The 9588-nt window shown below is 37.3% G+C and overlaps 1 long non-coding RNA gene across 1 annotated transcript in view; it reads left to right on the top strand.

The window, feature by feature from the left end:
- The window catches only part of LOC105528463, an 11000-nt gene extending 2061 nt beyond the window's left edge, over positions 1 to 8939 (top strand). Inside the window, exon 2 of the long non-coding RNA XR_001004359.1 lies at positions 8566 to 8939. This is a non-coding gene — a long non-coding RNA (uncharacterized LOC105528463). The remainder of the gene's footprint in view (positions 1 to 8565) is intronic.
- Positions 8940 to 9588: the final 649 nt, after the last annotated feature.

The raw sequence follows: 9588 nt of genomic DNA, 5'->3' as shown, positions 1-9588 counted from the left end.
TTAAGCTGATAAGCAACTTCAGCAAAGTCTCAGGATACAAAATTAATGTGCAAAAATCACAAGCATTCTTATACACCAGTAACAGACAAAGAGAGTGCCAAATCAGGAATGAGTTTTTCAATTTGCTATTCCTGGAGGGTAGATGTTCATTGAAGGTGTCTTATTCAGCCATCTGACTCCACCTCCCCCCAATCTATCCCTCATTTTTCTTTAATTGTTTTAACTAGCTCAAATGAACTTCTACTTTCAATCTAGATAATTCTAACTATTGTAGACACAAAAACCCATGTTTCTACTATCTTATGATATCAATTTAAACATATATATATAATGAATCCACTGACTTTAGTACTTAAACCTCACCACTGTCTGCTTTATTGTCCTCTGCCACCACACACACCATCACCAAACAGTCTGTTCATATATATAGTAAGGTTAAAGAGGCTTTATAGCAAACCCAAATGAGTAAACACTTTCCCATTCACTACAGAGGAATTTGATAATCATTTTATGTATGTAGTGGCTTAAATGCCCAGACATCTGCTTATAAATTTCATTCCCCTTTTCCCTCTTCCCTTTTTGTTCTTTAGATTAGCTAGTTTAGTTTTTCTCACAACTTAGTATGCCTAAGAATTATTGCATAAAATAGTATTTATAAAGTCATGCTTAATGAACCTTTTGGGCAATTTAAAGAATTTTCAAGGGTAATTTTGACTATGTAATTTTTGCTTTGTTCACTGACTTTAATTCCTCTTATTCACATCCCTTACCATCCTAACTCCTCCTCAAAAATGAAACTGTACACTATACTTACAATGAGAACACTGTAAACAAACAGCATTAAAATTATATTAAATGTTATTTTTTACCTTAGCAGTTTACAAGGCACTTTGGATTTTGTAGTACCTTAGTTATTATTATTATTATTAATGTCAATTAATATCACATGATAGATGTACAAACATGAAAGTTAATAGAAATTCCACATGAGCCCAACCTTATTTTCTAACTTTATTTCTAATTACTCTCCATCACACATCTTAAGTTCTAACCAACTTGAAATTCTCAGTGTTTTTTAATCCCAATCCTTTCCCCAATCCTATCCCATGCCTTCCACCTGGGATATTCTCTACCAATTGCTCTCCCCTCTATGCAAGTCCAAATCCTACTCATCTTTTCATATTCTTACCAAATACGGCCTCTCCTAATATTTCTAAAATTTCTAGATTTAATGCCTCCTTCCTCCAAATGACTACCTTATAATGCAGACTTTCTGTGTTTTTTTGACCCATCAGTCTACATTTTAGTACAGTAATTTGGTATGTGTCCTGTTGTCCCTCTAGTGCTTTAAACCTTTCAGCTCTCTGTTTAAAGTAATAACAATAACAATATATTGGGTGATGATACCTTATGGGTAAGTCAAATGAATGGCATAAATGCTTTAAGGGATGGGAATGAGGAATTGGGAATAAGGTAACTGCACTATCTCTAGAGTGGCATTGTGTTACTTGAAAGTGGACTTAGATCAGTTGTGAATGTATATTGGAAACTCTAGGACAACTACTTAAAAAAATTCAAAAAGAAATGTAATTGATATGCCAAAGAAGATAGAAAAGAAGGGGGAGCAAAAATAAACAAAAAAACAAATGCAATGAGTAGAAAACATTAGGAACATGTAGATATTAAACCAAATATGTCAATAGCCACTTTAAGTGTGAATTGTCCAAATATGTCAATTTTTTGTGAGTGTGACTGTCAGTCAATAAAAAACAAGATTCATATGTTGTCTACAAGAAACTCACTCTATAAGGACACAAGTAGGTTAAAAGTAATGGAATGGAGGAAGAGATACCATGCTGTATTCATTAGCTAGGTCTTCCATAACAAAGTTCTAGAAATTGGTGGCTTAAACAAGGGAAATTTATGTTCTCACAATCTGGAAGTTAGAAGTCTGAGATCAAGGTGTTGGCAGAATTATTTTTTTCTGAAGATCATGAGAGGAGGATCTGTTCTTAGCCTCTCTCCTTGGCTTGTAGATTTATCTTCTCCCTCTTGAGAGGAATATAGACTTCCCTCTATTAGTGTCTGTGTCCAAATTTCCTCTTCATATAAGGACACTAATCATAGCGGATTAGGGCCCATTCTTACGAGCTTATTTTAATTTTAACTTGTTTAAAGACCCTGTGTCCAAATATAAAAGTCACTTTCTGAGGTATTGGGAGTTAGAACTTCAACAATAGAAATTTGGGGGAGGGGATACAATTCAACCCCTAATATATGCTAACACTATTCAAAAGAAAGCTGGAGTCGCTCTATTAATTGCAGTCAATGCAGACTTCAGAACAAGGAAAATTATCAGGGATGAGCAAGAGCACATTACCTAATGATAAATGGTTCAATTCTCCAAGAGGACAAAACAATCCTTAATGTGTACACATCTAACAACAGAGCATCAAAATACATGAGGCAAAAACCAATACAAATGCACGGAGTAATAGACAAGGTGCCTTACAGATAGAGTTCGGGAGCAACTGTGCAAAAATTAATTTCCTTAAACGTGTTATTTCTTCCAGAGGTAACAGGACTGTTAAAGAACCAAGGAAGTATAACAATAGGGCAAAATTATTACTGAGATAACAAATATTTCAAGATTCCTGTTGGAGAAGCTGTTGGAGCTCTCTTTTACAGGATTGTAGAATCTATCCTTAGTCCTTTGACAACTGACACTCTCACCAGTAAACCTTTTAACCCCCCAAGTAGTGGAATACATTTAAGGAACTGGAAATCATCAAAATTCACAAAGAGCACCACCCTCTCTCCTCTTATCCCAGGAATCCCGAAATTCTATTGTCATATCCCTTAGGGGATTTTTTTCCCCTTTTGTAGGCTTCAGTTGTTTTCAGGAGCTTTTTGAGTAATATTTATATTTCTAGCCAAAGATACATTAACTTTAATATTTCCTTGGCAGATTAGTACTAAAGACAGAAATGTTGCTTGTTTCATGGAAATAAATTGATAGGTTCAGCAGCTGTCATTTTGCTTATATAAGTGCACACTTCAGAAGAGAAGTGTTTTGAACCTGAGCAAATGGTTTTAAATATGGAAAAAATTTTCCTAAATCCCAGTACCTAAACATTAAAGGACATAATTGATAAGTTTAAATATTTCCAACATCTGGTAAGTGCTTTCTCATTCATTCACTCAGTCTGCAACACCAGCATGTCAGCCACTGTGCTGAGTCCTGGTAATTGAAAGTTTAAAAAGATCCTGTTTCTGTCTTCCAGGGGTTCACAGTCTGGCGGGGAAGACAGACATGTTACTAAATACAGTATAATTAATAACTGTTAGATTAGCTGTCCCTACAAAAATGCTATAGAAAGGCACACAGAACTGGCAACTTAAGAGTTTAGTCAGTACATGGGCATTATCACAGAAGGAAGAAATGGCATTCTCAACAGAGAGAACATATGTAAAAGGCACAGAAAAAAAAAATGCAACAGTGGTGTGTCCAGCTCCCTCAGAGTAGTGGGAGTAACAAGAGGAGACTCTTAAACACAACTTGATTTAGGATGAATAATTTAAGTGACTTGTCTGCGCAGCTTTCTGCCTCATGGTTAGCACCTACAAGTGCTAAAGCATAAAAACAGAGAAGGCTGCCCGAAAACAGGATGAGTAACTACCTCAGATGTATTTATCAAAGTTCATATTGATCATGTTTCTATTTGTTTCAGATCTTATCATGGCATGATTTGGTTTTTAATCTTTGTTGTGTTCTCTTCATCTAAGACACATACCATATAGATATAGACTCACAAACTCATAACACCTACAGATTACTTATGGGGGCTTCTGAGGCCTTCCACCAATTTTTTTTTTTAATTTCAAAAACATTTTAAGAGACAGGGTCTCGCTATATTGTCCAGGCTGGAGTACAGTGGCTATTCACAGGTGCAATCATAGCACCAATGTGCCTGGCTTCACATTTAAATTTCAATCTCCAGCCTCACCAGGTGCAGTGGCTCACGTCTGTAACCCAAGCACTTTGGAAAGCTGAGGCAGGAGTTTGAGACCAGCCTGGGTGACATGAGACCCATCTCTACAGAAAATTTTAAAAGCAATAATTAAACAATAAAAACCTCCAGCCTCATAGGCTACTATTTTCTGAACCAGGTTCCTATAATTCCTCAAAATCCCATCCACTTTCTTGCCTCTATGCCTTTGCTCAAGCTGTACCTCTTTCGAATGCCTTCTGCCTCTTTTCCATTCATCAGAACTTTATCCCTCCTTGAAGACCTACCTCAAATGTATTTTCTCCTCCAAAACCTTCCCTTATTTCCCCAGCCTGTGCTCCCATAATAGCTTGATTTAATTTTGCTCTGTGTTATTGTAATTCACATACCTGTCTTTCCAGCTCAAGCAGAAACTTTTTGAGGGCAGGGACTTTGTCATAATTATTTTGTGTTCCCAGCACCTGGTACATGACCGGGAATGTGGCACTTGATAAATATTTGTTTTAAATGACTTGTTCGTCTCATTGCCTTTGTGATCTCATTTGTGTCCTCTCCAGTTTCATAACTGAGTTTCTCCAGCTAAGCAAACCTTCTGAAGCTCAATTTATCACTGAGACTGAGATTAGAGGAAGAATTAAAAAACTACCCAAGGCACAGGTTCACCACCCTGACAGCACAATGAATCACTTAGACACTTTTTAAAAGAGGTAGTTGCTCCCAGCACTTTGGGAGGCTGAGGCAGGAGGATCACGAGGTCAGAAGTTTGAGACCAGCCTGGCCAACATAGTGAAATCCCATCTCTACTTAAAATACAAAAAATTAGCTGGGCATGCTGGCGGGCACCTGTAATCCCAGCTACTCCAGAGGCTCAGGCAGGAGAATCGCTTGAACCTGGGAGGCGGAGGTTGCAGTGAGCTGAGATTGCACCATTGCACTCCAGCCCGGTGACAGTGTGAGACTTCGTCTCAAAAAAAAAAAAAAAAAAAAAAAAAGATTTACTTGCCTGGGCCCCAACTTCAGAGATCTTGACTGACTTGTCCTGGAGTAGAAACCAGGTATCAATATATTTTCTGTAAGCAATTCTAAAGTACAGTCAGTTTTGGGAACTACAGACCTGAAGGGTGGATAGAAAATTGTTGCTGGGCCCCATATATAAATTAGAATAATTTCTAATTTGCTTTTCTCAAAAGGTAATGCTTTTCACAGAAAAACATAACTAAAAAAATGGAGGCCACACAGTCTGGATGAAGTTGACCTTTTTTCCAGAGAAATCTTTGCCATCAGGATCCTGAGTTATGCTATGGGAGGAATCACACAATTGGCATGATACTCACCTTTGAGTTCCTGCTTAGCATATCTAGAGAATCCCGGTGCTCCCCATCATAGACATCTTTAAAATCTTATTCAAGGAAGCCATAAAGTGAACTGAAATCAAAATGCCAATCACCAAGTCATTAAATGAGTAATGAAAGCTTGAAAGTTCCCAGTTCCCTTGAGGGTCTTGACATGGATGTCCCCTGTGACATGCAGTCAGTGGTACGGGAGGACAGGGCCAGGTACCATGAGGAGGACCCCATGTTGCATAACTCCAAGGCCATGTGCACAGTATGGGCCATGTGAAGACTGCCCCCTGGAGTTGTGTAGTGCTGCATCTTAGCACAGGGACTTACCAGTCCTCAAACCCAAAAGACTTCTGGTGGTGGCTTCCACTTTGGTTCTGTTCTGCAGCCTTCTTCTGGCTTGGAGCTGTCACTCAGATCCAAGGTGAAGGATGAAGAGTCTCCTCATCAAAATCTCTCTGCTGGAGTCTTTTCCTACCTGAGGATGTCTTCACCAGAAATTCCCCTAACTGGCAGCTCTTGTCAACACATTCTGGATCCCTCTGATGGACTCCAGCTAGACTTGGTTCTTAAATCAGTCCCTGTAGCGGAGTTTCAGAAAGGATTTAAGTTCCTTTTCGTCACCTACTCCTCTTCTCTTTCCCCATTAGTCAAAGTGTACATACAGAAGGAGAGTACATACTTTATTTTCAGATTAGGGCTGTTTCAGGGTGTGTGTGTGTGCATGCGTGCGTGTGTGTGTGTGTGAAATTTAACAGTCTAAGAGCAAATAAGTAAAATAAAGCAGTATTAGCTATTTTAAAATTATCCCAGAACCTTCCAGAGAGTAGGAACCTTAAAAATGTTAGTTTCTATTGTTCTTGGCAGATGATAAAATGAATGCAGTGATGGTGGTGAAATCTACTGAGTAGCTTTCACTTTTTATATTTTTAGAGAGAGCGGAGAAAGCAGCAGGGTCCTCATAGTAAGGAGAGGATTAATTTTTTTCAGAATGAAGTTGTAAAAATGAAAAAAATAGGAATTTTGGATGAGAAACCATTTTTTTATAAACTATAAAGGACTATATAAAATGAATGGAATTATTTTGATAAGAGATGCCAAACTGAATGCCACAAGAGTTTGAAGAAGAGAAAGAGACCACAACCTGTTGTGGAAGTCAGGAGGCAATGGCATCTGCCATTTAATAAGGATGTGATCTTGTACAAGCTGTAGTTTCTGCATTGTGGAGCTGGGACCATGATCCCTGCCCTGACTACAAAGCAAGGCTGATTATGAGAATAGAATTGGATTTTTTTGTGTCTGTACTTGTGAGCTGTAGAACACAATAGAAATACAAAGTGATGTTACTGTAGCTATTATTGGTGATGAAGATATTAGTATTGATTTTGAAGAAATTGGCCAGCATTTAACTGGCAGGGCTGGCAGGGGAAGGCCTTACAGGTAGAGAAAAGAGGACTGGAGAGGTTTCTGCTAATTTTCTTGGTTGATTGAGAGTCCCTGTATGTAAGAGTTGTTTCTGAGCATCTGTTGACACCTACACTGTCACTGGACCTGTGACAATGCTAGAAATACGATATTGAATAAGAAATGCTATCTGCCTTCAGGGAGCTCACCTTGACTTGGTTTTGAGGATGGCTTCAAATATCAGATCAAGAAATGTATAGTTAACGTATAGGCAGTGGAGAGTCGCTGAAGGTTTTAGAGCAGAGGAATGACATATTTTAGGCCCTCCTGACAAAATACAGTTCTTAATTCAGCTTTCAACCAGTTTACCACCAGGAAGTATTTTTGGCTAGCAGATGATTGAGCTCCTCAAGACTCAGGCTTCAAGAACCTAGAGTGCTGTACCCCTCTAAATAGCACTTTTTAAAAAACTTGTGAATAATGGAACTGATTGTTTCCTTCTTTGCAATGACTGTTAGAAAGCCTAAGCTAAATTTAACCAAGTACATAGGACTTCAAAGCATGAATGTGAATCCCTGCATCAGCCCTGGCTAATTTTTCCCACATTCACTTTATTTTTAATCCCTCCCTTGATTTTATAAAATGTTGTTGAATTATATGTAGTTTTGTAAATCAGGTAAAAGATTAATTATAAATAGATAAATATCATTTCTTATTTTTATTTATTTATTTTTTTTTGAGACAGAGTCTCACTCTGTTGCCCAGGCTGGAGTACAGTGGCGCGATCTTGGCTCACTGCAAGCTCAGCCTCCCAGGTTCACGCCATTCTCCTGCCTCAGCCTCCCGAGTAGATGGGACTACAGGTGCCTGCCACCACGCCCAGCTAATTTTTTTTGTATTTTTAGTAGAGACGGCGTTTCACCGTGTTAGCCAGGATGGTCTCGATATCCTGACCTCGTGATCCACCCGCCTCGGCCTCCCAAAGTGCTGGGGTTACAGGCGTGAGCCACCACAACTGGCCTCATTTCTTATTTAATTAACTTTTGGTGAAGATTATTTGAAATGTTCCTAGGAGACATTTGCATGGATGAGGTATATTGGAAAAGTAATGTTACAGATGTTAACTTTCTAACATTACTGCTCATCTCCTAACTTAAAATTCTGTTAAAGTCACGTATAACATAACACTTGAATATGATGTGAACCTATCAGCAACAATATTTTTGCATTCAAAGTTTGAATTCTGCTTTCAAAATAATTTAACAAAAAATACAAACTTAAAACTACCTAAATCTTTGTTCTCATATGTTTTAAAAATTCTGTTTAAGTTTAAATAAAGGAGCTATGATTTATAGCCTATCAGAACATTAGAAGATAAAATCTAATATCCTGATTTAAAAAATCATACATAAAAAATGCATTTGAAATGAAATGAAATATGTTCTGCAACTAAAAGTTACTTATAATGCTTGGATTACATTGCTAGATCAGAAGAAAGGAAGGTATAGAAAAGTCTGTATGTATTTCTGTGTTCAATCTGCCTTATCATTTTAAACTTACATTTTTAAACACTTGAAAGCAAGATAATCTTTAAGAATTTGAAAAGTATTAAGGACGTTTTTCCCTATTAAAAAATTCCTCTTTAGAGATTGCTTTCAGGGCCAATTTACAAGACCCACACTAAATTGGTTTTTTTTAATTTTTTTTTTTTTGGTTTATATGTATACCTTAATCTTTGCATTCCTCTTTCCCTCTATCCCATCCTTCAATTGACTAGGTGATCAAAGTTTATCTCTTTTTGTTTCTGATAGAACTGTTTCCGGAAAAGGTAAAAATATATTCTCCAAAGGGCAGTGACTTTCTACCTGTGAAAATAAAAGTAAACTTCAGAAGAAAATTCTGAAAGAGGAATTTAGAGATATTCCAAATAAAGGTAATATAGTTTCACTGGAACTGAAATGTTGCCTTCCAATTCTATTACAGAAGGCAGAGTGGCACATATGGCACCTGGTTGGGATGGACTCACTAAAGGATTTAACCCAGACTTCTGATCCACAAATATTACTGCTATATTAACTGATTTGCAACAAAGAAAGAAAACATCATCAAGTTTATTTTATTATTTAAATATGGGCTCAAATCTTAAATCTGACAAACTAATAAATAAACATGTCTGAAAAGTAAATAGTAAATGGCGAACTGGTATGGCTGAGGTGTTTGTACTGAACTCATGCTCTTCCTGAAGATCACTGCATTCTTTTCTGTGCTCAGTGATCTACCTAAACTATATCAGAGATTCTCCTGAGACTTACTTTCCTGTCCTTTCTGGATCAGATTATGTCTTTATTTAGAAAATCAGAACATTTGTTTGTTTTTAGGCTACAAGCACCTCTTCTCATCTCTGTAATGTCTCCAAATGTCTCAGAGGATTCCTAACAGTATCTGTGTTTCTTGCACATTATGGTATAATTTATCTGTGTCTGGAGATCCCAAGTCAGGCAAAGTAGTTAAGGGCACTCTTTCTTCTTCCTCATGTATCTTGAGACACAGTTCTCTACTCTTGTGGTTTGTCTGACCCTTTTGAGTTCCTGTTATGCTTCCATTTGCACCAGAAGACAATGGAAATCAAGTGAAATTAAGTATAAAATGTCAGAACTAGAAAAGCTATTAGATCAAGTTTAGATAAAGAAATGAGAAGGATTTAATCTGCTTTGTTCCTTACTAAGACATGTACATGGGGCTGTATCCAAGATAAAGCTATGAAACACTTGAAACACTAACTCCCCTTGTACTGAGTCTATGTTTATGTGCAGCAGACTTTTGAGAGTAATTTG

This window comes from Mandrillus leucophaeus, unplaced genomic scaffold (genome assembly GCF_000951045.1).
Source record: "Mandrillus leucophaeus isolate KB7577 unplaced genomic scaffold, Mleu.le_1.0 Scaffold1181, whole genome shotgun sequence".
Lineage (NCBI taxonomy): Eukaryota > Metazoa > Chordata > Mammalia > Primates > Cercopithecidae > Mandrillus > Mandrillus leucophaeus.
The sequence above is the reverse complement of the archived record's forward strand: the minus strand, read 5'-3'. Positions and strand labels throughout refer to the sequence as shown.